General features: G+C 33.2%; 1 protein-coding gene and 1 pseudogene across 2 annotated transcripts in view; both read right to left on the bottom strand.

The window, feature by feature from the left end:
- JAK2 (Janus kinase 2) overlaps positions 1-25,449 on the bottom strand; it is a 135,192-nt gene that overhangs the window by 81,820 nt on the left and 27,923 nt on the right. The gene's annotated exons all lie outside the window — the stretch shown is intronic.
- LOC141551100 (endoplasmic reticulum-Golgi intermediate compartment protein 2 pseudogene) lies at positions 587-24,768 on the bottom strand (annotated as a pseudogene).

The following is a 25,449-nucleotide window of genomic DNA, read 5'->3' as shown; positions in this document are numbered from 1 at the left end:
ACCTAACTATTTTAGGGCACTAAAACTCTTCTATGGATTTAGCCTGTCAGTCAATGCTATACTCTCACCTCATGGAGTATTTCCTTTCTTCTGATTAACTGTAAGTTCTACTAGAGAACTTGTCTTTTATATTGTTAATCATTAAAAGCACTTTCTTTGATAAGTATATGCTCTCTCAAATTGATTTCATATTTACCATACCTGGTGTCTACTATATCTCCTCATTTTATCTGTAACCTCTTCTCCTAAGTAAATGTCCTTTTTGGCAAAGAGAATGGCCATTGTGAATTCTTCACATAACTGAATCCCAATATTTGGTGCCAAATCCCAATATTTGATGCCAAATCCCAATATTTGATGCCAATTGCTCTCCTCAATTTCATCATTTGGGTAGGGAACCTCAAACCCTTAAGTAGCAGTTTAACATATAGAACAATAGAGCAATGGAAACATACTAGATAAATAAGAGATGAAAAGAATAAGCACAACAATCTATCATTCAATAAACTCAAGAACATAGAGAGGAACTCTTTGACCAGACTATCAAAGAAATTCATGACACAAAAAAGTTAAAGATCCCCTTCTTTAGACAAACCTATTATATCACATAGTTTAAATTATATGTATGACTTGAATATTAAAAGTCATACCATTAAAAAAAAAAAAAGAATACTTGTGTACTTTTAAAAATGAGAGATAACTAAAGCAGTGAATTTTTAATCAAACAAGAAATTGGGGATATCACATGCAAAAAAAGATGCTACATGTAACTAAAAAACTTCTAAGAACAAAAGTCATGTAACTAGGAAAGACAAGAAAATGGTTGAACTCGAAAAAAAATTTTGTATCACTTTCTAAGATTCTGGTACCCAAAATACATAGGAACTAACAAAAATATATAACATCAAAAGTCCTTCCTTTACAACCAAATAGTCAAAGTTTAAAAAAAAAATTTCAAGACCTCAATGACTATATGAAACTCTGCTTCAAATTTCTAAAAATAAGAAAAATACAAATTAAAAGAGCTCTTGAGCAATTTCACCTCACACTTAGCATATAAGTAAAGATGAGAAAGTATGGGAGTAGAGCTAAATTGTTCAAATAATTAATCTTTTAGATTGAGTGACTATTTGTATTTGCACCATTCAAAGTTGTAATTATGTAAAATATGGTAATTAATCCCACACCCAACAGAAATATGCACACAAATTTGAATAATGATACAACTATTTCAAATTAGTCCAACAATTCTGGAATGCCATTTGGAATTATATGGGAAAAATATTAAAATTTACAAAGATTAAAACTTTTGACATATAGATACCTGCTAGGCATATATCTCAAAAAAGTCAGTGATAAAAAGAAGTACCATATAAAGTAAACTATCATAGTATTTTTTTTAGTAGCAAAGAATTAGAATCAAAGTTGATGTCTATTGATTAAAGATTGCATGAACAAAAGTTGTGGTCATAATTGTTTAAAAAAAACAACAACACTATGAAGAAAAACAAATATATACGCTAGAGCAAGATGCTCTCATTTCCAAAATAAATAGAGAATTGACTCAAATTTATAAGAAATCAGGACCTTCTGCAATTGATGAATAGTCAAAGGATATGAACAGACAATTTTCAGATGATGAAATTGAAACTATTTCTACCCATATGAAAAGGTGTTCCAAATCATTATTTATCAGAGAAATGCACATTAAGACAACTCTGAGATACTACTATACACCTCTCAGGTGGCTGAAATGACAGGAAAAGATAGTGACAAATGTTGGAGGGGATGTGGGAAAACTGGAACATTGATATATTATTAGTGGAACTGTGAACAGATTCATCCATTCTGGAGAACAATTTGGAACTATGCTCAAAAAGTTGTCAAACTGTGCATACCCTTTGATCCAGCAGTGTTACTACTGGGCTTATATCCCAAAGAGATCTTAAAGGAGGGAAAGAGACAAAAAATGCAAAAATGTTTGTGGCAGCTCTTTGTAGTGGATAGAAACTGGAAATTGAATAGATGCCCATCAATTGGAGAATGGTTGGGTAAATTATGGTATATGAATGTTATGGAATATTATTGTTCTATAAGAAATGATAAGAAGGATGAATATACATAGAGGCCTGGAGAGACTTACATGAACTTAAGTGAAATGAGCATAACCAGGAGATCACTATACACTTCAACAACAATATTATATGAGGATCAATTCTGATGGAAGTGGTTATCTTCAACAATGAAAGGATTCAAATCAGTTCCAACTGATCACTATTGAACAGAACCAGCTACACCCATTGAAAGAACACTAGGAAATGAATGTGGACTTCTTGCATTTTTGTTTTTCTTGCCAGGTTATTTTTACCTTCTTTCTACATCCAATTTTTCTTGTATAGCAAGACAACTGTATAAATATGTCTACATATATTGTATTTACCATATACTTTAACATATTTAACATGAATGGGACTATGTGCCATCTAGGCGAGGAGGAGGAGGGAAAGAGGGGAAAAGTTGGAACAGAAGTTTTTGCAAGGGTCATTATTGAAAAATTACCCATGCATATGTTTTGTCAATAAAAAGCTATAATAAAAAAATTAAATGCTGCTAAATGAGCTAAGAGGTTGTTTGTGTGGCCATCCTGAACAGAAGTAATAGGTTTATAGGCTCCTAGTCTGAAATGACAACAAATTATTTCAACTATGAATTTTCAAAATCCATGTAGCATGCCTGTTGAGAAAATTCCTCCAATAATACCACATAATCTCACTAAAAATTGCCAGAACAGCATATGTTCTTCAGTTACTATTATCATAAAGGGAACTAAGATCATATTTCACAAATATCCCAAATACCCCAAGGCTTCCTGCTGCATGGCTAATGGCAATTCCCTTTCTGTCACTCTAAACTGGTGAATGTCTGCTTTGTATGTATTGAATTTTGTTGGCACAACTGTGATAAAGTACCAGAACATCTGGTTATGGTCTATAGCAATTTTTTCAGTTCCACCTAAACAGATTAATAATTCCTGGAACGAGTTCACCAAAAAACAAATGATCTATTCTATGGGAAAAGCTGTAGGAGTTATGGCTGACAAGTGCTGCCAGGTGTGCATGATCTATGGAATGTGGAATTGCCTTGCCTACAGTTATATGAAAATTCCATAATACTTTGCTGAAATATAGATAACCATGAATTCTGGTTGTTGTAATGAATTATTTTCTCCTGGAAGTAATACTGTGGAAACACTTTTAAAAGCACTTTTGAATATCACATTTTGTACTGACTGTTCCTCTAATAGTCTACTTTGAATTATCTGTAGCATTTTCTTACCTCTCTCATTGTTGGGGTAAGAGATCAAATATTACTGATTCATAAACTAAACTATCTGCAGCTGCAGCCATAGTTTCTACTAAATCTGATACATCAGCTCCAAAATACTAATACTTCACAGCCACAGCAATCATATACATTTTTAACGTACTAGAAAAATCCTTGTCCCCTTCATATTCATACTTCATCTAAGATATACTAAATATATTTGATATACTGAAAACTCCATTTTGGTTACCAAAGCCACTGTAGTAAATGCTATTAGAGAAGTTGTACCTCCAATTGCTAAAGTCTCTACATAGCTTATAAGAACCTTTGGAAAGGCTTCCAATTCTTTCACCAAATTTGAGGGAGTTTTTTTTTTTTTTTTTACATCTCATCTTCAGCAGAATCTTACACTTCTTCCTTCACATAATCACTCAAAGTTTTAGGGGTACAGCTAAAACAGTCCTCAGAAGAAAAAATTTATCTCATGGTACAATACAACTGCCATGATAATGTAAGCCCTCTTGACTGTATTATGTTTAGCCTTCTTTGGGGCATACAGAACACTCCAATCTTCAGTATTCAGTTATAAATGCAACAATTAGTCTATATCTACACAGATAATCGCAGTATATTGTTGAAAAATATAGGCATAGTAAGGACATTAAATAGCTTTTGAACTATACTATACCAGAGTCTCCTGAATAGAAATCAAACTCCCCCCTCAAATCTGGCTTAAATAAAATGTGAGTGTTGCTTATACTTATTTTTCAGTGTATGCTTATATAATTATCATTATATAATTTTATCTCATTTTAGGAATTAAGCATATATCAGATAGGGGCTTATTATTGAAATAAATATGGCATAATTACATTCAGAACATTATTTATATTTTATATATTTGCGAGTTCCCAAGATGTAAAAATTATACAATTATACTTTTACATTAAAAATTAACTTTCAAAATCTCTGCTATTTCTACTAAAATTAACTTTTTGAAATTATGACATTCAAAATTTCAACCCTTTAGTATAACTTTAAATAAATATTTATTGTCTAGACAACATAAAATAGTTTTCATTTGACAAAGCAGACAATTTGAAAATACTCTAGAACAAAAGGTATTTTTTAAACTGTCAACAAAGTTGTCAGTGTTTATAAGCAATGTTATTAAAATAGCTTTAGTTGTGGAAAATGGACGGATGCCCATCAATTGGAGAATGGTTGGGTAAATTATGGTATATGAATGTTATGGAATATTATTGTTCTGTAAGAAATGACCAACAGGATGAATACAGAGAGGTTTGGAGAGACTTACATCAACTGATGCTGAGTGAAATGAGCAGAACTAGGGGATCATTATACACTCAACAATAATACTGTATGAGGATGTATTCTGATGGAAGTGGATATCTTCAACATAGAGAAGAGCTAATCCAATTCCAATTGATCAATAATGGACAGAATCAGCTATACCCAGAAAAGGAACACTGGGAAATGAGTGTAAACTGTTAGCATTTTTTTGTTTTTCTCCCCAGGTTATTTTTACCTTCCAAATCCAATTCTTCCTTTGCAACAACAATAACAACAATACAATTCGGTTCTGCACATATATATTGTACCTAGGATATACTATAATATATTTAATATGTATGTGAATGCGTGCCATCTAGGAGAGGGGGTGAAGGGAAAGAGGGGAAAAATTCGGAACAGAAGAGAGTACAAGGAATAATGTTGTAAAAAATGTTATAATTATAAAATTAATTAAAAAAAACCCAATATCACTGCTAGACATGAATAAAAAAAATTAAGTAAAATGATCTATATTACAAAAATATTTATATTAGTTCTCTTCTCATAGCAACAATATAGGAAGTTTATTGTGGTGTGTTTGTGATGGAATATTATTGTACTATGGGAAGTGATGATCAGGATGCTCTCAAGAAAGTCTTCCAGGAACTTGAGCAATGTGAAATGTATTATTATATAAAGTAATAGCAATATTCTGGGGTGACCAGCTGTAAATAATTTTGCTATTCTCAGTAATACAATCATCTATGACTACTCTGAAGGACTTAGGATGAAAAATCATCTCCATACCTAGAGAAGAACTGATTTGTCTGAATACAGACTGAAGTATTCTCTTTCTCTCTCTCTTGTTCTAACAATATCCTCAAGGGTTTTAACTTTCAGTAGGGAGGGAGATCTATATTGTTGTTTTTTTTTTTTTTTTTTCACAATTTGACATTTAAATAAATGTTTTGTATAACTTCAAAAAAATAGCTTTAGTTGGAAAAGATTAAAGAGAATCCATTTACTTTTTCTAATTGTGTGTGCCAAAGTGCCAAAAATTCCATTCTGGTAACCAAATGATAAAAGAAACAAAAAGGTTTTAAAGATGGATATTGTAAACAATAGATAATTTATTGTTGAATCAGCTATCTTATGACCTTACAATATATTTTGAAAAGTCATATTAAAACCAGAAATCTTTTTAATATAAGCTATTTAACTCTGTTATGAATATCAGAATAATAAACTTAAATCATACAGTCATTGGGGTTTACAATTATTTTGCTTTTTTGTCTCTACAATGACCTATGACCACAGCTCTGGTTCCCTATCTGAAGCACCAACATGCAAACTGAGACCACAATATGTGAAACAAAGATCATTTTATCTCTATGCACACAAGTCTTAAGAAAAACAGAATCCTAAAGAAACATGTCTGAGCTACACAAAAGTAAGCAAAGGCCTGAAAGAAAACTCAACTCCACACCTTATTTTTATTTTAAAAAGGAAATTTGATGGTTTCAATATTTCTAGAGACATGTCATTAAATACATTTAAAAATCCAGATCACAAAAAATTTTCCAAGAATCAAACCTTTATAAAAACAAAAACAATTATAAATGGTGTTGAAAGACAAAAAGATATTCTGAAAAGTTACTATTCTTAAATGATTCTGAGCTTGTAATTCAAACATTATAAAAGTTATAATTCAAAGTAACAATCATTATATAGTTATTAAATAAAATATGTATATTCTACATAAATTATTTCTTAAACTATAACAGCATTTATCTAAAAATTATTATGGCAAATTAATATAGCTATAAATTAAAAATTATAAAGAATGACAAATGAACAATGTCTTTTGAATTCTAAGTCATAAAGTGAAACACACTAGTCATCTTCTATTTACCGAAAGACTGTTTTAAATTTCCAAATGTGCAATTTCAAGCTACAAATATTGTGCAGTAATGTTTTGTTGTAAGACAGAGTGAAATGAAAGATTGTATTTGGTAAATGCCAATTATAGATCAGCTTCCACCTATGTTTTAGTTATTTATATTTTAAATAGTTCTACTAAATTGCATATATTATATATTCATATGTATATTATTCTTTAAGGATGACTAAGTATTTTCCTCAATGATTTAGAATTGTGCTAAGAAAATGGCTAAAATGTTCATACCCTTTGACCAAAAGATACTACTGTTGGGTAAATACCACTAGGAAGTCAAATACAAATGGAAAAATCCTATATGCACCAAAATGCTTACTGTGAGATCAATTTGTTACTAGGGAGAGGAAAAAAAAAAAAAGAATTGGCAACAAAGTAGATGTATACTGACTCAGAAATGGCTAAAGAGAAGCATAGGAAAATTTATAGAAATAAAGTGAAATAAGTAGTCAGGTGAGCAATATATGCTCAATAACAATAATGAAAATTGTAATGAATAACAAAAGCCAAAAATAAAAAATACTCTGGTAATTATAATGAACAAGAATGCATTGCTTAAGGGGGGAGAACACTATGAGTGTGAAACACTACATATAAATTGTACTTCAATATGGGCTGATTTCCCCTTTTTATTTTTTATTCTTTGTTTTAAGAGATGGCTCTTAGGTAGAGGGTTCAGAATATTTGGGGGATAAAGTTAATATAAAAACGTATTAACTTTTAATGGTTTTCCTAACAAACAACTCTACGATAAGGTAGGCAATATTATGCCCAATTTATAGAGGAGAAAGTTGATGCTTCAGGAAATCTATACCACAATGTTGTAACAACAACAATAATAATAATAAAAGCCCAAATCCATTGGTGGGAGAGAGGGGGCATGACAAAAGAGGTATTAAGGAGGGAATGGCAAACTAAGCAAGCAAGTATGAAGCAAGATGGCTCTGTGTACCTGAGACCACTAAAAGAGTTGAAAAGGTCTTGTAAGGACAATGAAATGCCAGCCAATTGGACTCTATTGATATCATTGATTGGGTTAGCACACCAGGGTTATGTAACTGCTATAAATAAGCAAAATTACATAGGGTTGCAGATTGGCCCAATTCAGAAGCATCCTGTGATCAACCTGACTTGGAAGTCAGTGACTAGTACTCCTCCATGGTCTGATACCACAAAAAAAAGCAAATTTGATGGTTTTATTCTTTTTTTAAAATAATAACTTTTTATTTTCAATATATATGCAAAAACAGTTTTCAACATTCACTTTTGTAAAACTTTGTGTTCCAAATTTTCTTCCTTCCCTTCCCTCACCCCCTTCCTTTAGATAGCAAGTAATCTAAATACAAGTTAGACATGTGCAATTCTTCTATACATATTTCCGAATTTGCTGCACACACACACACACACACACACACACACACACACACACACACAAATCAGATCAAAAAAGGAAAAGAATGAGGAAAAAAGTAAACAACAACAAAAAAGGTGAAAATAACTGTGTTGTGATACACATTCAGTCCCCACAATCCTCTTTTTAGATGCAAATAGCTTTCTCCATCACAAGTTTATTGGAATTGGTTTTATTATTTTTAAAGAAATATGAAGTAACTAAATACACACTTGAAATCTAGGTCACAGAAAATTTCTAAGAAAGAATCAAGCCACTATAAAAACAACTGGTTTCAAACACTGGCCAAGTCATTTAACCCGTTAGCCTCAGTTTCCTCATCTGTGAAACGGGGATAATAAGATTTTTATGAGAATTAAATAAGATAATAATTTTAAAGTAGTTGGCATAGTGCTTGGCACATAGTTAAGCACTACAAACATCTATTATCAACTGTTAGTTAATGAACATCAATATAAATTATTGCAAAAATATTACTAAAAAGGCTGAAACAATGTATTTTAAACATTTTATGATTATTTTACATATACACATCCATATCTATCAGGAATGCAGAACTGATTTAATGTTAAGAAAATTAGATACACATTGTCAAAGAGGAAAATGAATCTATCATTTTTCAATATAATGATCTATTTAAGAAATCCTATAGATTGAACAAAAATCAATTAAAACAATAACAAAATTTCAGAATTTTTTTAAAAAGCATAAATTATCAACTTTTTAATATATTACTAATCACAAGCTCATAAAAAAAAGAAATGAAAATTAATTCCACTCAAAAAAGCAGATTATAGAAAATATTTCAGAATCTGTCTATAACAAGAAATATGATTACATGAAGAGATGCATGAAAAACTTCTGACAAAATACCCATTTCTGTTAGGAAGACTAGAAAGAATAAGAATAAAATGAACTGTTCATTAATATGGTAAATAGTAATTCTTCTGAAACTAACAATCAGTATCACATGCAACAGAGAAATATTAGAGTCTTTCCAATAAGATTATTCATATGGATATCTATCTGTGTGTATATTATGTACATGTGTGCATATACTTATATTTTTAATTGTTTATTTTATATACATACAAAATAATATTTATAACAATACCACAATTTAGCAAATACTTTTTTTTTATGCTAAAACTATTTTTCCGACTCCCATATACACTAGATGAAGGTTTCAAATGCAGATCACCCACAATTAATATTTACAAGTAACCTAAAAACAATGATTCTCAGTAACAATTACACTCTTACACCCTCCATACAGCCACTGTAGGGTCAGGATGGAAGATAACACATGGCAATTTTTAATTTTTTTCTTTTTCTTTGCATCATGGGTTGCCACAGACAAATGATTTGTTATCTAAAAGTCAAACCACTGGTAATGGAGGAAAACATGACCAAAAAAAGAATGTTATACTGGTCAGTGTCAAGAACAAAAAATAACAACTGGAATCCCAACAATATGTGAAAAAAAAGAACTACAAGTTTCCTAAATGCGGACTTATGCTCTGTGATACTAATAAGTTATTCTGCTGTCATAAATGATTATACAACCAATTGAATTTAGTTTTCCTGTCATTAATAACCATAATGTTAATGAGCCAATATTAACAGGATAGTTAAGATTTGGACAGACACAAGGATAGAATCACATGTTCCTCCAACCTACCCAAATCTGAATAACTTTCAGGTGGGGCAACTTCTCTACTTTTGTTTATCCAGAGTATACTATGAATGGAAAAGTAGGAGAGATGGGAAAAGAGGTGTCACAAGAATCCTTATGTTTTACAGAAAAATCCCACCAAAAAAATTTTAAGAAGAGTTATTACAATCATGTTTTAACTTTCTCCCTTTTTTGATATACAATTAGCTCGACTATTCTATTTACCTTTTATGGTTGTTCATCTATACAACTTTATTTCTCAAAATTCTCCAATATCAAATCTTTCATTCCTATCTGCTAGTGTCCACACTATTCTCAATGTATGCTTATTAACCCCTCTGCACTTGTTTATTTGTTGCCTTTACCTCCCCTTTCCCATTATAACCTTCAAAGTCCAAGCCTAGATAAAGGTTACTTTTTTGTAAAACTTCTTATCCCTTCCCTGTACCCAGACAACACATATTTATCCCTTCTATGACTTCCCATAGTTCCTAGTGTTTGTAATAAACTGAAACAAACTTTATTAAGTCTTATAAAAAAGTATCACTTAATTATGTATTATGTAATGTTGTTGAGTTGTTTCAGTTATGTCCTACTCTTCATGATCCCAACTGAGGTTTTCTTTGCAAAAATACTGGAATAGTTTCTCATTTCCTTCTCCAGTTCATTTTACATTTGAGGAATTAAGGCATCAAAGTTAAATCATTTGATCAGTCACATAACTAAGGCTATATTTGAACTCAGGTCCTCTTGCTCTCAAGTTTGTGCCACCTAGTTGTCAATGTTATCTACATCAGCTAGCATTTCCATAAACTCTAATTTTATTGCACACAGGGAGAAGCTGGGGAAGAATGTAGGATACAGTTGACATTTTTTCACTAGAAATTAACTAACAAATTAAATTAAATCTCAATTTTTAATGGCAAATGGCAGGTTAAGTATAACAAATAATCCACCACAGCAGAGAATCTGAAAGGCACTTGTTTTTAGCTTGGGAAATGATCACATTATTAAAACAAAAACAATTTAAACAGCTTACATGAACACTGTGTTTTTTGCCTAGCTATGTGTTGCCTATATTAATATTAAAATTAGTTTGTATTCTGTATTGTATTTGCCAGCTAGATGTAAAGTGGCTAAAGTGTTGAATCAAAAGTCAGGATAATGATCTGAGTTAGAAGACTACCTTGAACCTTCCTAGTTCTGTAATACTGAGCAAGTCATTCTACATCTGTCAATTCAGCTATAGTTTCCTAATCTGTAAAATAAAGATAATAAAATCACCTACTCCACAAGGTTGTTTTAAGGATGAAATAAGATATGCAAAGTGTTTTGTAAACTTTAAAGTGATATAGAAATATTAGTAAATAATAATATTATTACATGCATACTGGCTAACATTGAGGACACCAAGAAAATACTGTATGAAAGACTATCTGGACAATGATGATGATGATGATGACAATGTTGATGATAGCTAACATTTATATGTGCTTACTATATACCATGCATTATGCTAAGAGCTTTACAATTATTACTTCATTTTATAATCATAATCAATTTAGGAGGGAGGTGCTATTATATTTATAGGGCATGCAACCTCCATGACATTGTAGCAGAATAACCTGGGTCCCCTACCAACATACTGCAAGGTGCTACAAATGATTTTTAAAAAATCAATAAAGAGAAAACAGCTTCCCAAATGTAAACTAAGTCAACCTTTATCTAAGTCTTTGGAACTCACAGTTAAAGTACAGGGAAGAAACAATTACCAAAAGAGCTGAGAGGTTGAAGATATCAGAGAAGAAAGAGACAAGCAAAAAAAAAAAAAAAAAAGACCAATGACGGGATCAAGAAGGGGTAAATGGCTATCTTAAAAGCACTAGCTTCAGAGCATAGTGGAGCATAATGATTTATGATACGTGTCAAGCTGTGAGATGAGGTATCAAGTCTGAAAAAAAAAATTAAGTGACTAAATTTCTAGACACTTGTAGCATGGCCCAGGTTTTAGGAAATTAGTAATAATTTCCTGTATTTGGCAAATACTGTCAGTCAAAAAAGGGAAATTAATCCCTCTACTGATTAAAATGCTATGACTTCTTACCCACCTAAGTATATATTGTTTCTAGAAGGTTGTTACATCAAATGGAATTCTATCATAATGAAGCCAATACCCTAATTTTGCCCAAAGTACTACATTTTGAGAAGCTCAGCTCTTCAATTTCCATCTAATAACAAGTAAAACTTAGAGTTTGAGTTAGCACAGTGTTTTAATATTCATTCTCTCATTTTATCTTTACAACTATATTATGAAATAGGCACTCCAAATATTAGTTCCACTTTATAGACAAATAAACTGAGGCTAGGTGAGGTTAAATGATTTGTCCATGTTGATACACAGTAGATAGTATCAGGATAAAAGTATATGAAAGGCTGATTCATATGCCTGGAGAAAAAAGTAACTAGTAGCACTTGGGGGGGGAAGAGAGAGAGAGAAAGAGAGAGAAAGAGAGAGAGAGAGAGAGAGAAGGAGGGAGAGAAGGAGGGAGGGAGGGAGGGAGGGAAGGAGGGAGGGAGGGAGGGGGAGAGAGAGAGAGAGAGAGAGAGAGAGAGAGAGAGAGAGAGAGAGAGAGAGAGAGAGAGAGAGAGAGAGAGAGAGAGAGGCAGGCATATATTATGGCATGAAGAATATATTATTTCCCCTCTTTCCCCCTCCCCCCCAATGTAAACTATTTCTTTTTGTTTTTGAAATTCCCCAAGCTGGGATACTCTCTAGAAGAATAAGGTCTTTAAATATATGCTTCCAGAAAGATTTTTTGAAATGCTGACTCAAAGAGACAATATTTCCCATGAATGCTAAGTGAATAAAATATTGTAACAATTCTAAGAATAGTGTCAACTCAACATTCTTTTCTCAGTCCTCACAATTTGATACTGTTGACCACTCCCTTCTCCACAGTATTATGGGAATTAGAGGTTATTCGTGTACAGGGACAGGTTGGACCAGATGACTTCCGAGATTCCTTCCAATGGTTAGAGTCTGTGATTCTGTTTCAACCAGAGGTTCAGACGAACAAACATTCTTTTAAGTTCACTTTTGGCCAATTATATTTGAACTAGTTTTATTGCAATACTTTCCAGCACAGAAATCAAACACTCTAGAATGGAGGGCAGCCAAGAAAAATTACATAACATGAATTGCATAAGGCCACAGACAGTTCAATTTGAGCTTTTTGCTATTAGGAGAGTCAGGAAAACTCTGTCTCTAATGGAATCCCATCAGTGTGGATGGATTAGATCTGTTTTTCAACACATTTAAAAAATAATTTCTATTTAAAGGATAATTTCAAAATATGAAAATTAAATGAATCTTGAATGTAAGATCTGGCATACCAGAGTTTAGACTTGTAATACTCTTTATGTATTTCTATATACATACTTGAAAAGCAAAGCTACTCCTGGAAAAAATGGCAGCCAGAAAATAGATAGTAGGGTTTCTTTGTTTTTTTTGACCCCATATAGTTCTATGTCCACTCACTTTAGAAGTTGCAAGTATGTTACATCACATAAAAAAAACTCCTCTTTTCTTTTAAACTTGGTTTGCTTCCTTAGAAATCTTATTCTATGGGTCTAATTCACACATACATACATGCATACATGTGTGCATACATGTTTTTCTATTTCTCTTCAAACTCAGGGATTATCTCAAGGTCCCTATCTAACAAGTGAGTCTGTAGCCAGAAAAAGCTGGTTAAATATTTAAACTAGCTAGAAAGTAATGAAATTACAAAAGAGAGGTAACTGAATTTCCCCCTCACACTAGACCTGAAATTTATTAAGTTTACTTCTGAAAATATTTCTCTAGTTTGACAGCATGCCAAAGGATTGCTTAACCATCAAACCAACCCTAAAACAAGCTTTTTGCTTTTAATGTTCTCTACCACTGGGCTTAGCTATAGTGCCTTTAGGTATAGATACCCTTTCTTTCTCCTCTCTTATCAAAAAAATTGCAAGAAATGTTGCTACAGTAATAGTTATTTTTAGTAACTCAAATAAAGTTAACTATTTAATTATAATTAAATTAACATAATAATAAAAATAACACTATAAAAATGTGGAACCAACTGAGCAACAATATTTTTATAATCAGTTGTTGGCATAGAAACTTCCTGGTGATAAAGCACATATCTAAAAATACTACTTTCTGAATTAGTGCCAAAACCCCAGTTCTATAAGATGCCCAACTAGTATACATGAAGTCTGTCTAGTTGTCAAATTTAGACCACAGTTACTTGCATAATTTCCTCTTCTTTGTAACATTTTATCATTCCAAATGAGGGTAGTAAAAAGACAATGTTGTAGAAAATTCAACTCCTTTACTGTAATTCCCCTTAGATTCCACATTTGTTTTAGAGCTTCCATCTGAGCTAACATTTGCTTATTCTTTTTGTGTAGATTTGCATACTCTTTTGGATTATAGGAGCTTTTAGTTTTTAAAATCCACTACATTTTTAGTTTCATCAAATGGGATATTATTTAACTTATGTCAGCATCATGGGCTAGGATTTATTGAATTATTCTGGAACAAGTTATTTTCTAAAATAGTTTCACATTTGTAATTTAAATACAAAAATCATCAATCTACTTTTTTTTTTTCTTTGCTGAGGCAATTGGGGTTAAGTGATTTGTCCAGGGTCACATAACTAGGAAGTGTTAAGTGTCTGAGGCCACATTTGAACTCAAGTCCTCCTGACTCTGTCAGGGCTGGTGTGCCACCTAGCTGCCCCTTCAAACTACTTTTTTTTTTTTTTAAGAGAGTAGCTTGATGAAATCTTGTCTTTCTATCATATCCTAATTTTATATAAACATTTGCTTGTAAAAGTCACATGTTCCCTCTTAGAATCTGCAATCTTTATTCTAATAAAAGTTGGCAAAGACTGCTAATATTTTAAAGCTGGGCTTCAAAATTAACATACTTCTATGAAATTGCTACAGTTAAAGGATAGGAACATAAATTTTGCAAATTCAGAAACTCATATTAACCAAATTCCCAAGAAATTGATTTATAAACCAGTAGTTAGGTGACCCAGGAGATAAGAGAGGAAGGTCTAAAGTCAGAAATACCTTAGTTTCAATCCAGACTCAAACACTTATTAGCTGTGTGGCCTGGGCAAGGTATTTAATCTTTGTCTCAGTTTCCCCACTATCTCCAATACTATTCAACATTGCATTAGAAATGTTAGCTTTAGCAATAAGAGAAGAAAAAGTAGGTAATGAAGAAACCAAATTATCATTCTTTGCAGATGATATAATGGTATACTAAGAGAATCTTAGAGAATCAACAAGAGTTGATGACTTGTACTTCTATATATTCCCAATAGATATGTCTATCAAGGAAATAGAAATATGCATCAAAAAATAGCTTCAGAAACTAAAGCCATTCCTAGTCATAGGAAAAAATGCTCTAAATCACTATTGATTGAATTTAGATAAATGCAAATTAAGACATTTAATTAATTCTGAAGCACTACTTCATATATCTCAATTTGACTGAATAATGATAGAAAATGATAATGATGAATGGTGGAGGGCATGTGGGACACCAAGGTATTGTTGGTCAAGTGGTAAAATGATCCAATCATTCTGAAGCATAATTTGAAACTATCCCCGAAGGGTTATAAAACTGTGCATACCCTTTGATCCAGCAAAGTCTCTACTGTATCCAAAAAAGATCATAAAAGAGGGGGAAAAGGACCCACATGTAGTCAAGGAACTAGAAATGGAGTAGATGCCCATCAACTGCAGAATGATTAAAGTTATAGTATATGAATATAATGGAATATTATTATTCTATAAGAAATGATGAGCAGGCTGATTTCAGAAAAGCCTGGAAAGATCTACATGAACTGATGCTAAGTGAAATGAGCAGAACCAAGAGAATATTGTATGCACTAACAGCAACATTGTGTGATCAACTGTGATGGATTTAGCTCTTCTCAGCAATAAGGTGATTAAGGAAATTACAATAGAGTTATGATGGAAAGTGCCATTCACATCCTGAGAAAGCACTATGGAGATTGAATGTGGATAGTATTTTCATCTTTTTTTTTTTTTTTTTTTTTTTTTTTGCTGCTATTGTTTGTTTGCTTGTTTTTTTCTCCTTTTTGATCTGATTTTTTTTTTACACAGAACAATAAATATGGAAATATGTTTAGAAGAAATGCACATATTTAACTTATGTCAGATTGCTTGCTGTCTTGATGAATGGGGGGTAAAGTAGGGAGAAAAATTTAGAACACAAGGTTTTGCAAAGATGAATGTTGAAAACTATCTTTGCATATATTTGGTATATTATGGTTTTTTTTTTAAACTTATTTATAATACACATTGACTCATATTGGGAGAGAAAAGTCAGAACAAAAGGGAAAAACCACAAGAGAGAATAACAAAACACAGGAAAAAAAAGTGAACATAGCATATGTTGATTTACATTCAATCTCCGTTCTGGATGCAGATGGCATTTTCTGTCTAAAGTCTATTGGGATTGCTTTAGATTACTGAACCACTGAGAAGAACCAAGTCCTTTATAGTTGATATTGCACATTCTTGCTGATGTACTTGTTCTGCTCAACATCAGTTTGTGTAAATCTTTCCAGGCCTTTCTGAAATCAGCTTATCCATCATTTTTTATAGAACAATAATATCCTCTTATATCACAACTTATTCAGCTATTCCCAATTTATGGACATCTACTTATTTTCCAATTCTTTTTTTGCATGTATTTGGAAAAAATGAAATGCTATTAAAACAAAAACAAAAAAAAAGATAGCTTCAGGGAAGACAATCAGAATGATATTTTTAAAGGGATATCTCTATAGATCAAAATACTCTATACATGTTGGGGGAAATTAATTTATATGATGTCAGTGCTGCTGCTACTCTGAAAAACACATCTACAAAAAAACAGAACATCTTTTAGAAACATCTAATTCCTCCCTGGAAATTTTCATGACCCATAATTATTAATTAATCCCTAATACCTATCTCTCTACAATATGACACAGAAAATTAATATTCCTGAGGGAAGAAAAATGAAAACATCTTTCTTTTTTAAAAGCCATGGTTTTCAAACATCATTCAGCTGCCTTGGTATAAAAATGATGAAGGACCCTTAGTGTCCTATCTATTGACTAGGAGTGGCAAAAACTTGGCATAACGAATTTTGAAGTCAGCCTCAAAATCTGAATCTGATTCCTTCTCCTGTTGTGACTCCTTCCCAATGCCTAGGAGCTGAGAAGTAATATTCTTTTACTGCCATTTAGAGGGCGTCCTAAAAAAATCCTTCTTAATTTAGGCCAGTTTCTGTAGCAGGATGGAACTCTGAAAAGGTGTACTTGAATCTAAATCAGCAGAGTACTTATAATTAAGCATATATACTAGTGTAATATGCTGATGTCATGGCTACAGTTGGCACATGCTCCATGTGCTGTAGGACACAGGAAAGAGCCTCTCAGCCACAGACACAAGAGAAGATGCCAGATTTCAGACTCTGGACTCCATCTTTGACCAGCCCTCCTACCTCCTCCACTTCTCCATTAAAACCAAGGTTTCTAGCTGATCCCCAGGTCTTTCAAAGAGCTAGTCCGGACATTACAAGTTCCCCCATTCTAGGCTTTCATGTTATGCCTTAAACTTTTTCTTCTTGGGTTAAAATGAAGTTAAAAAAAAGTCAGAGCAGCTAGGTGGCACAGTGGATAGAGCGCCTGCCCTGGAGTCAAGAGGACCTGAGTTCAAATATGAACTCGGACACTTAACACTATATAATACTATAACACTATGAATGTAGTAGACTATTATTCTGTAAGTAATGATACATATGGAAAATTCAGAGAAACAAAGAACAATTTTATGAATTGCTACAAAGAAGTCATTAGGCACAAGCAGCAAACTGATATGCACCAGAACAAAGATATAAACAAAGATAATAATAAAGCAAAGCTAAACAACACATGCAGCTAGAATAACCAGTCTAGGCTTCCTTTCTTTGGAGAGATGATGGAGGATTATGTTCACTTCATCAATCACTAAGCAGATTAGTTCTGTTGAACCATTTTTCTTAGTTTCAAGGGAAGACAAATATCTGGAAGTAACAGTGTTTTACTTTAAAAAAACCATCATGAAGAGCCTTTTTAAACAAACAATTTCTATCATCAAGAATCATAACAGTGTCTATCCTAAACAGTTCTAAAGAAATGAGTTATTATTCTGTAGAACCTACACAGATCATCCATTCAACACTCCGCTGTTTTCAATTGTCATTAAAGCCCCACCCTTCCTCATTTCAACATACACAAATAACAATGTTATAATTTCCAAGACTACAGTTTATGTTACATTGATTATATTCCGAAGTTCCAGTCACTCTCTCAAACAGTAAAACTGCCTCCAAATCACAATATAGAATGAGCTACATCTAGGAGTAATTCCTTATAAGGCATTCATCCTAGTCAGGAAATGCATACATTTCTGATCTTTCACAAAGCTTAGCCCTTTCTCAGACTTACAGAATTTTAGAGCTGAAAGGAACATTAACTAATTTTTCTCACTTCTTACTTAAGAGCATATTTCCCAAAGCTACACAATTAATTTAGTTAAAATTCCCTACCATATACCCCAAAATTAACTTTGCATGTATGCCATCTATATGCTTCAAACAATATATTTGTTTGTTAAAGATTTTTTTTGGTGTTTTTTTTTTTGGGGGGGGGGATTGTGTGTATGTATATGATTTTATAAGTTGTAGTTAGGAAGCTCTTTTTTTCTCTAACAAGGAAGACTTCCTACCTGTGGAAACAGATGGCATTTCTACTACTGGAAAGTCTCAGAAAGTAGCCTAGGACACAGAGGTTAAGTAATTTGCCCAAAGTTAAACCGCCACTTTGTTGAGATTAGAAAATAAGGTCTGTAAGGCTGTACCTTGCCTACTATGCCATGCTGCTGCTCAAAAACCATTCCTTTCTTCCCCAAATTAGACAAAAAGAATTGTGAATGAACAGACATGTTTATATATACAAAGCACCATCCTACCCTGCCCTTTTTACTCTTTCTTCCTGAATCTATCAACTCCATGGAATCAACCATCACCTCTATGTAGATCTCTTTTTTTGATTTCCTGAGCTCTATTTCACCTAACTACTTGACTGACATCACAACAGAATGACCCATATGCATCTCAAACCCAATATGTCCAAAGCAAAATTCCTATTTCTCCCTATCCCTGACTCCATCTAACTTTTTTATTTCTGTGGAGCACTATTGTCCTAATTTACCAGGTTCTAAATTTAGGATCCATTCTCCACAGCCAATCAGAGGCCAACTCTTCTCAATTCTAATTCAACCTGTCCTTTATCTGAAATCCCCTTCCCTTACATAAACAGCTACCACATTCCAGGCTCTCATCACCTTTCACCCACTTCTCCTTACATCCAGTTTCTCTTTGTCCAATTTATCCTTCACACAGCTGCCTAATTAATACTTCAAAAGCATAGGTGTCACTCCCTTGCTCAAGAAGTTTCAGAGACTCCCATTTGCCTCTAGCATAAAGTACAAGGCCCTTTGTTTATGTCATTATAGTACCACTTTCCCTTATTTAAACACATTTTCATGACATTGTTACATTTCCTTAATTGTATTCTGATGACCTAGAAAGAGTTCTCATAGTCTCAAAAATATATTACCTCCGAATCACAAAATAGGATGAGCTACTTGTGGGAAGTATATTTAAAGCCTCTGACAAACTGACTCAGGCCTGTCTTTACAAGGTAATTCACACATTATTTCACCTCAATCAACTATATGCACCACTCAAACTGGCCTACCTCAAGGAACTTCCATTCTATTGGGGAATACACTATGCACAAAGATAAGTAAATAGGTAATATGACAAGGGAAATAATAACTATAACGGGAGAATCCATACAGCACTGCCTCTCCATAAGCTCTCAGCTTGCCTAGAAAGCTTGGAATTCCTAGCTGCCCCAGTACCATACCTTCAACAGGCCCTTTCTGATTCCTCTCCTTGCTAATGCCTTTAAATCACAGTATTCATTTTATAGATAGCCTATGCTATGCTATTTTTACTTGAAAATTAACATGCATCTCAACCAACAATCAATACATGTGTCCTTCATGTAGAACACAAAAAGCTCACTGAGAGGAACCAACATACTCTTGTGTGCTTAGCTCATAGCAAGCAGTTAATAAATGCTTGTTGATTAAGTGAGAAATAAAGCAAATGTGATTAACTTTTGTTTGTTCTAATCATATTCTTAGATTGGGAGGGGCTGAGTGGAGCAGTATATATCTTACTTTGGGGCCCTATAGCTTTTCTTTATCACCTGTGCTGAATTTTTTGTGCTGGTCTTTCTGTTTCTTTTACTTTCTTTCAAACATGCCTTAAATTCCTTCATTTTTAAATAAGAATAAAGTCTACTACTTTTTTTACAGTTTAATGAACTGTTTATTCAAGAATGTTATGTAACAGATACTAAAGAAAAATGGTTTATTTTTGTAATTACATACAGATATATAGATATTTATTCTGCTAGCCACCAGACTGATAACTATTCTTTTTAATGCTAAAAATACTTTTAGGATCAGATGCAAAGGACAATTGACACAAGATTCCTAAACTGGGGGTGGGGTGAGAAAATGTAAGAAATTGAAGATAATTACTAAATAATAAGGGTAGGATTCTCTTATTAAAGAGAGAATCACAGAATCTCAGAGCTGAAAGAGACCAGCCAGAATCTAATTTGTATTTGTTCAAGGATTCTCCCCACAACAATCCTGTGAAGTAGACAGCTAGTTCCAAGACCCAGAGTGAGATATCTCCTTGAATAGAATAGAATTCTGCCATCCTACAAACCTTCCCACTCAACTGATCTGTTTTTAAAAAAACCTTTAAGACATTTGAAGACAACTACTCCATTCAAAATTCCTACTCCAGTCTACTCTTACCTAGAACAAGTAACCTCCTTTCTTTCAAAGTCTTAACATTTTCATTTCATAGTTGGTAGGAAAGTCCTAAAAAAGTCATAGATGTGCTGAGGCCCAAAAACAGAATCATAAGAACTGGAAAGACCCATTAGAGCCAATGTACTCCTTCTTCATAGACAGAAAAGCTCACTAGAGAATAATAATGAACCATTCACATTTATATAGTTCCTTATAATTTATAAGCACTTTTTTTTAGGAGTAGCTTAGGTTGTCCAGTGTTCAAAAGAACACTGGATATGGAATTAAAATGTGGCCTAAGACATATCCCAGCTGTATGATACTTCCCACCTGGATAAGTCATTTAGCTGTTCTTTGTTTCCTCATCTGTAAAATGGGAAAGCAAAGGTAAAAAATAATACTTCGCAAGGTAGCTGAAGGTTTAAATGAGATAACATTTTGTAAAGCATTTTACAAATTTTAAAGCAGTATATAAATGTTGGTATTGCTATTGCTGCTGCTGCTGAGAACTATAGGTAAGTATAAACAAAGTGAGTCTTTCAAAATTTTGGGGTTAGCCTATGTTTTTATCTGAACAATCTAATGATGACAATGTTATGTTTTTTGTATTTCTTTGCCATTATCTTTTCTTGGGAGGAGTTAAAGAAATAAATTGTTTTGATTTTTTTTTTTTTTTTTTAGGTTATATGAACCATATGCTATTTGCATTCTCTTTGGGAGAGGAGGAGAAAGAAAAGGAAGGGATGTTAGACAACAAGCAATGGCCTCCAAGAGCACACCATGCAATCAGGTGGGAGCGTAAGTCTGGACTATGTGTCTGATATGGGGAACTCTGATACTGTCCTGACTTGGGGGGACCATGAGGTAAACACTTGAGAACTACTTGAAGGGGAGTCTCCCCTGAGAAAGACCCAACCTAGGGAATCAAGACGAAGTGGTTTCATTTTGTTTATCTTGGTAGGACTAGCTGAGTCCAGGACCACTCCTACTTAGCCAGAGCTGAAGATCTAGATTTCTATTGACCTCTATTGAGTTGAAGATTAGTCCAGGGACACTCGTTCAACTAGAAAATTTCTATTCAATTCGCAAAGATTTTGGTCTGATTTCAGCTCAAACTGTACCCAGTCTCTAGCTAAAGTTTCAAATTTTAAAAAGGGGAAACTTGGGGCACTTCCTTGCAGAGGGCCAAAAGCAAGAATCATGCTAAGGAATCTCTCTCTCTCCTTGGCATACCTGCCTTCAAGGACCCTCTGCCTATTGAAAAGACATTCTCTTTTCAGCATTAACCCCTCTTTATCTTTCTGCCAGGACTCCTTTGCTAGACCTTTACTTCTCTGTCAGGACCTTGCCACTAAGGAAGTCAGCTACTTAACAAAAGCTGACTTCTCAGTAACAATAAACTTCTTTTTGCCAGTCTAACTTTTTGGGTTTGTAAATTCTTTTACAAAGGACCTGCCCTGAAGGGGTTTTCACAATTTTCTGCCCTGTACCGAACCTCATCAAATTTTCTGCCCTGCACCGAACCTCATCATGTCCAGGTGGGAGAAGAAAAAAAAAAAAAAAAAAAAAAAAAAAAAAAAAAAAGAAAGTCCCTACTCTCAAGGAATTCATATTCTAATTAGAGGAGAAAAGTCTTCTTTAAAGGGATAATTGAAACTCCATCAGCAAAAGGGAGGCTTTTGTGGCTTTTCCTTTGAGATAACTATAAATATCTGGAATTGATAGGATCAACAAGAGGAAGAAAATAATCAAGGTCAAAGGCTTGTTGCTCCCAAAAAACAAACAAACAAAAAGCAGTTTAAAAGATATGAGAACCAAGAAAGAAGCTAAGGGAAGAGAAAGTATGTTGAAACAGAGGGTTTTACAAAATTCCAAAAAGCCATAAAGATGTTATGAAGGATGGGCATTAAGAAAATGAAATTAATTTTAGCAATAAACATGTTTAACCTATATTGCATTGCTTGATGTCTATGGGAAGGGTAGGGAAAGGAGAGGGAGAAAAATATGGAACATAAGGTTTTAAAAAGGTGAATGTTGAAAATTATCTTTGCATGTATTTGGAAAAATAAGAAGCTATTAAAATAAAATTTTTTAAGGAAAAAAGATAAATATTTAGCAATAAGAGAAATTTGGTAATATCTTAGAGAGTTTCTTTTTTATTTAAATTTTATTTTTTCCCAGTTTCATGTAAACAAAATTTTTAATATATTTTTTAAAATTTTGAATTCCAAATTCCCTCCTTTTTCTCCTTCCTCCTTGAGAAGGTAAGCAATTTGACAAAGATTATGCAAGTGTAGTCATGCAAAACAGTTCCACATTAGTTACTCTGCAAAAGAAAACACAGAAAAAACAAAAAAAAAATAAAAATAAAAGTATGCTTTAATCTATATTTGTACACTCTTAGTTTTAGCATTTTCCATCATAAGTCCTTCAGAATTGTTTTAAATCACTGTATTACTAAAATAGCCAAGTCATTCACAGTTAATCACAGCACAATATTTCTGTTACTATGGACAATATTCTTCCATTTCTGCTCATTTCATTTTGTATCAGTTCATGTAAGTCTTCCCAAAAATTTCTGAAAACACCTTACTCATTTCTTATAGTATAACAGTATTCCACTACAACCATATATGACTATTTGTTCAGCCATTCAGTAGTTGATGGAAATTTCCAATTCTTTGCTACCCCTCAAAAAGCCGTTATAAATATTTGGAACACAAGGTTTTACATGGTGAATATATGCATATGTTTTAAAAATAACAAGCTTTTTTTTTAAAGTGAGGTATCAGCCTAATTAAGATAGTCTGAGATCTCACTCAAGTATAGTGTAGTGTAATGTAGTATATTGTAATTTAGCGAAATGTAGAAGTTGGGAATAAAGACATATAGAGACTTCTGGATCTACTCATATGGCTAGTGTCTTTTCCTTTAGCAACCTGAAGTAGGGTTGGTATCACCTATCTTTTCTCTTGAAATTGAAAACCAGAATAACTCTTGATGTGATCACAGAACCTGAAATGATTCAAGTGACACCTCCAACACAAAGACAGGAAAGCTCTTCTTTCTCTTGCTTAAACCAATTTCATTCTATCTTCAATACAGATCACCAGTAATGAAGGGTGAGTCCTATACCACTGGGCTTTGGGATTTGGGTTACATATATAAGTTTGAATATAGTTGTTTATATGTTACATATGAAGAGAGGGAATGTTTTTGCCTTTCTTGGCTGATTCTTGATGTCTCATTGAGTCATTCATTTCCATTTGTTCAGTTTTGATTTTTAGTGAATTATTTTCTTAATTTACTTTTTGTTTGTTTGTTTCTTTTTGTAATTGTTCAATTGAATTTTTAAATAAGTTGTTTTGTTTTATGGATTTTTTTCCATTTTACAAATTCTGCTTTTCAGGAAATTATTTTCTTTTTCCATTTAATCAAATCTATCTTTTAATGAGTTATATGCTTTTTCCATTTCACTAAGTCTATTTTGTAGTGAATTTTCTTCAGATAGTTTCTGTGTTGCCTTTTCCAAACCCTCTTGCAAAGTTTCCTTTCCTTTCCCTAATTTTCTTCTAGCTCTCTTTTAAGATCCTTTTTAATTTCTTCTAGGAGAGCCTTGTGTGAGGAGGACCAATTTATATCACCTTTGGTGCTTTATCTGTATACAATCTGCTTTTGGTCTCCTCAGGGTTTGAAATCTCTTCTTCTCTTTCAACATAAAATCTATGGTCAGGGTTCTTTTTGCTTTTTTACTCTTTTTTTTTTTTTTTTTTAAACTTGAGATATGCTTTTAGGGCAAGGTAGGTTGTCCAAGCTTCCTCTAGAAATGGCAGTAGCTACACTGACTCAGTGCTTACTGACTTCTGTTGCTTGGTGGGCATGGCCAGGTCCCATGAGATTCTGGCATTTCGGGGTTTACCATTTACTTTTTGTGTTTCATGTTTTATAACTTCTCTGATTTACTGAATTGTATCCAGGGCAGAGCAGCCAACATTGCTGTAGATTCCTTCCCATAGATTCTCCAGCACGCTCACCCTGGGTCTGCCCAACTTGTACTGGCATTTGCGCTCGGTCTGCTTGCGCTTGGCCTGCCATCCCCCATGCCGGATTGAAACAGACCTTTTCTGGAGAGCTTTGAAATTGTCTTCTGCGGTAGTTTGTTGCACTCCAATATTTGTGGGTTCTGCCAATCCAGAACTAATTCAGAGGCTGGATTTGTTAATTAGTTTGAGGGACACACAGGATGAGATCAGAAAGAAACCTTGTCCTCTCCACCATCTTGGCTCAGCCCCCCTTGCCTTTCTTTGTATCTTTAGTATAATAGTTGCAATACAGAAATTGCTTATTAAATACTTGTTGGTTTTACATTTAAGCTGCTACTTACTAGTGTACTACTCTTCATAAATGATCTTTCAATTAAGAAAAAAAAAAGTATTCTTACACAGATGGTTCTTTTCCTTTTCCTCTGTTCTCACAGGAGTATAGACAGGGTAGTGGTATTACTGAGTCAAAGGGTAAAATGGTATTGTAGTCCTTTAGGTATAATTCCAAATTGTTCTCTAGAATAACTGGACCAGTTCATGTTGTTATACGGGAGCCACTTGCCAATGGCTGCTGAAGGTCTAACTCAAACCTGTAGAATGGATCTCTTCATGTGAGAAGATGATGATGATACAAAGAGACTGAGAGGCAGTTGCATTCTCTGACTTATCTTCTCTTGCCTCCAATTTATTTCATTCCCAATCCACAAGGAACATCCGAGTTAGTAAAGCTTGC

The sequence above is a fragment of the Sminthopsis crassicaudata genome, chromosome 1 (assembly GCF_048593235.1).
Source record: "Sminthopsis crassicaudata isolate SCR6 chromosome 1, ASM4859323v1, whole genome shotgun sequence".
Taxonomy (NCBI): Eukaryota; Metazoa; Chordata; class Mammalia; order Dasyuromorphia; family Dasyuridae; genus Sminthopsis; species Sminthopsis crassicaudata.
Note: the sequence above shows the minus strand (reverse complement) of the source record. Positions and strands in the feature narration are given on the sequence as shown.